This window comes from Urocitellus parryii, unplaced genomic scaffold (assembly GCF_045843805.1).
Source record: "Urocitellus parryii isolate mUroPar1 unplaced genomic scaffold, mUroPar1.hap1 Scaffold_560, whole genome shotgun sequence".
Taxonomy (NCBI): domain Eukaryota; kingdom Metazoa; phylum Chordata; class Mammalia; order Rodentia; family Sciuridae; genus Urocitellus; species Urocitellus parryii.
Window position 1 is genome coordinate 46,451 of NW_027554082.1, and position 4,645 is coordinate 51,095.

The following is a 4,645-nucleotide window of genomic DNA, read 5'->3' on the forward strand; positions in this document are numbered from 1 at the left end:
TGTTTGAAATATTTTCTTGAGCCTAGTGGCAAGGTTGTGATAGCTGTTTTTTCCCCTTGGATGTGACATACTGAGAGAATATTTTCACAAATCAAAGGCATATCTGACTACACATATTTCTAAATAATTCAATAATATATTGAGAGATGTAACTTTAAATTTAAACTAGAAAAAGCAATTCACTCTCTATAAGATAGCTACTATTTTCCAGATAATTAGTGTACCACATGTGATTGAATGTTGACATCTTGCCTACAGTGGGTATATTGTTGTCTATCACTGTATAAGAATTCACACAAAACTTACTAGCTCATATTTGAATTGTCCATCAATTAATCTGAGATCATCTGTGATCCTTTTGTTGCATGTGTTTGCTGATGATTGATAAGATTACTCAGAGGGTGATCTGGCTACCAAAGGATGCACCCTGATTCTCCTCCACAGAATATTTTATGAAAAAATAAATTAATGTGAGAGAGAACCAATGAGGTCACAGAAAGACATCTGCAACTGAAACTTTTCTAGATTCTTCTCTGTTGGTCTGCATATTTCCTGTTTGGCACACGTGATAAAGATCATCATGGTGTTTGTTAAGCTGCTTCCCAAGTTCTATGCCAGGCCTGCTGAATCACTTCAGCAACACGACTTTGTTTTTAGATATACATGACAGTAGAATGATGTGACTTTGATTCAGCATTTTTCAAAAGTCCTCAAGTTGTTTTCATAATCAGCCACAGTTGGAAAGAGCTTGGGAGAAATGTGGGGAGAGAGGAACTAATTCCAGTCCAGTTCTCAAGTCCTTAAATAATCAAGTGTGTCTTCAATTCTCAAGATCCCTTCAACTTTTGCCAAACTCCACTTGGGTAGGGACTGTCTAGAGGTCCTGAAAGATTTATACTTAGACCTGGCCTTTCTACTTTGAATCCCTATGACCAAATGAGGCTGTGTGTCTTTTGTCACTGAAAATATCTCTGCAAATCAACATACTTCCACAGACAGGAATAAAAAAAAAATCAGACACAGAAGAAATGGAATGCACTGCCTCCCCATTTTTTTTCTTTTTTTTTTTTTTTTGATTAGGTGATGAGGGCTTATATTGTCAGTGTGCACTTACTATGAACCAATCACATCGTCTGATAATAGGAGTTGAATAAATAGAAAAAGTATAAGTCTTTTTTCAAAAATATGTTTTAGGTGTTTATAGACACAATACCTTTATTTTATTTATTTTTATGTGGTGCTGAGGATTGAACCCAGTGTGACATGTGATAGGTGAATGCTGAACCCCAGGCATGAGAGAGCATAAATCTGAGAAGTGAAATTGGAATGATAAAGAAAAACTGTATGGGTTTCCCAAAATTATGTTTTTACAACTTTGGAAAAGTACTATAATGTTCTTCAATGACAAATGGAATCCTCTCCTGTTATCAGGCTCAAGAATGCTGGCAAAGCTGCCTTAGCAAGAGTAATGAGTGACTGACAACATAGATGGTATGTGGGAGGGCTGTGGGAAAGCTAGGGATTAGCCTTGCTAAAACTTCCCATGAGGGAAAAATGCTCTATGAATGGAAAATCTTTGATTTGAACATTTAAAAAATGCTCTATGAATGGAAAATCTTTGATTTGAACATTTAAAAAATGTTTAATGAAAAATTCTATTGCAATTTATGGTTCATATAAAAAGAAATGGAGAAGGATGAGAAAAGGAAGAGAGAAAAGGTGAAAAAATAGAAACTCAATTTAAATCTTCTACTAAAGCCACATGTATTTTACACTTTGTTTCATGGCAACTGCATAAAGGTAACATACTTGAATTGTTTTTTTATAAAGATATAAATCTATTAGAGTCAATATGGTCAAAGTAATTATAAGAAAATAAGAATGACACTAGAGGCAGGATCAGTCTAGCATCTCTTGGTAAGCAGCAGCATTTTATATTTTAAACTCATTTTCAGAAACTCCAAATCTTCCCTGGGGCCCAGGGCTACACACCTCTGACAAGACCTTTGTCTCAATAGTACCTGAATACTATAGGGCACAGGGATGAACCTGTCAATTCTGCCATCACATTCCTCAGTCATTAACCCAGGGCTGATATTTTTCTTACAGTGTGCAAAACGCTGCAATTTTGGTTAAAGAGGCTGTTAAATGATCATCTGGAACAACTCTGAATCAACAAAGAACATCACATCTGAAATGCACCTGAGACAGCAGGCCACAGGCTCCATATGTAGATAAGAAAACTCAACCCAGAGATGGGGCTCTACACTCAATGAAGTGCATGGTTGGTCCTATTTGGGGCCATCTTCTATTCTATCTTCTGCTTCTAGTACTGACTTTGTTATTGTGTGTGTCACTATAACAACAACTAAAATAACACTTATTGAATTTCTAAAAGATTTTTTCTCAGTTTGTTCTGCATTTACATTCCCATTTGATTTTCACAATTTTCTAGTGGTTATGGCTATTATTCCAATTTTCAGAGGACAACGTTGAGGCTTGGAGAAATTAAGAGCATTTTTGGCTCCCTCACTTACTGCACATATGACCTTGAATAGAGGCTGTTAAAGTTATCATCTAGAAAATTATCACCATACTAAATTCCTAACATGGTATTTTAAAAGGTAACATTAGGCAGTTTATGTGACTACCCAGCACAGTGGTGGGTATAGGATATGTCACAGCATCAGCCAGAATTTCTCAGAGTCTTCCAGGAGCTTCCATTTCCCAGAAATAAAATCCAGGTTCTTGACTCATCTATAGGGCCTGAGCTATCTTGAAACACCCAGTCTTTCAGTTTTGACCACTCTTCCAATTCTTCTCTTCGTGAGACCCTCTCTACCCTAAAGTACTATCCTGCAGCATCCACCTCAGAGACCATACTATTTAAAATTGTGGCTCCTAACTCCACCATTCTCAATACTTTCACCCTACTGTTCTCTTTTCTCCATAGTATTTATCATTAATACACTGTATTTTTTATATATTTTCTATTTTTATCCCTCCCTACCAAAATTAAAGCTGCAAGGAAAGAAATTAATGAACTTTGTTTTATTCTTGCTGAGCACTCAGTTGATGTTCCTTCATTAAATAAATATAGGGATATCCTTCTCTGTCCTTTACTTTCTTTCTCATTCAAGGTCACATCCTTTTTTGATCAGAAGTATATATTTTTCGAAGTATGCAAATACTTCAACTTTTATATGAAACATATTTAAAGGGTTATAAGACAAAAAGAAAAAAAAATCCAACCAAGCAATAACAACACAAAGTTTGAATCAGGGGCAAGTCATATTCCCCGGGCCTCTTTACCTGAATAGCAGCTCCTAGTTTGAGAAGTGTAGGACTTTTTGTAATTTTTTTTTCATTTTTTAAAGTATTCATGGGGGCTTAGGCAGGCTGAATCACCCATTCTCTACTCTCTCATATTTCAGTAATGAGCATTCATTGACTGAATCCTCTCTGCACAGGACTCTGCATATGCCATGACTAAATGGAACACAGACAACACCTGTGCATCTCAATTCATTATTATGTGATATTGTATGATCTAAAAGAGCTCACCCCTGCTATTCTATTCCATAATACCTAAGAAGGAATTATATTCTGAATGACCCAAGTAGGGGGTATGTACCCCCAGTTGCAATTTCAGGGAACAAGTTTAGTGACATCTTGAAAGTTATCCAAGATAATTCAGTCTCTAAACAACAGAAGGGAATTCAAGTCAGTTCTCACACTGAGCAAATAAAAAGTTATAAAGTATCATAAGGCACCCATGGAACTGTAAGAAGTTTTGTAATACTATGACATCAGACATGAGGCTCAGCCTCTCCTATGTGTTATATAAAAGAATCAGCTTTTATTTGTGGAAAATAGATTGATCCAAATTGTGTGCAGAATTATCTTGTTATTGAAAATGTCTTTAATCCAGGCTTACTGAAGATTTAAAAGTTCTTTTCTCCAAGTTAGGGCATAATCTCTTTTATTTCCCTGCCATTATTTAAGCTTCCAGGTGACCTCTTAATCTTTAGAATGTACTCCTAAAGATACTTGAATGTCTGCTTGTCCCTATATCCAATATAGTTTTATCAAATGGCTAAATTTTAAAATTCTCCTGAGACTGATGAATCTGGCCAATATGGGGTTCCCTGATAATTATTTAGTGCCAGTTTTTTCTGAGTTGAAAGAGCCCTTGTGAGAGAAGGAACTAATAGCACTTTCCACAGCAGGGGACAGAGGAATGAGTAGAATCAGGTGAAGAGTGCATCCTGGCAGAGAATCTCACTGATGGCCTGAACCCACTAAGTTTAAAGTCAGAAAAGGATAGGCAGGAGAGGGAGAGACAGGTCATAGAAGAGAAGATAGAAAGGAACTATAGTATGGGTAGAACAGAGAGGGATTCTCTACATATCAAACCTCACCCTAATGGGTTTTAAAAAGAAACATTAGCACCTATGTACTTGTGTATTTTATTACTAATTAGACCTAACATACTTGTCAGTTTTGATTGAGGTGTTTAGTGTACAGTATGCTCAGTGAGCAGGGGTGAGCTCTTTTAGATCAAGATTGATGTCCCAACAAGTAATGGAATGTTTCACTTAGGTAGTTTGGTTCTTTAATATCTGCAAATATTTTTAAAACACAA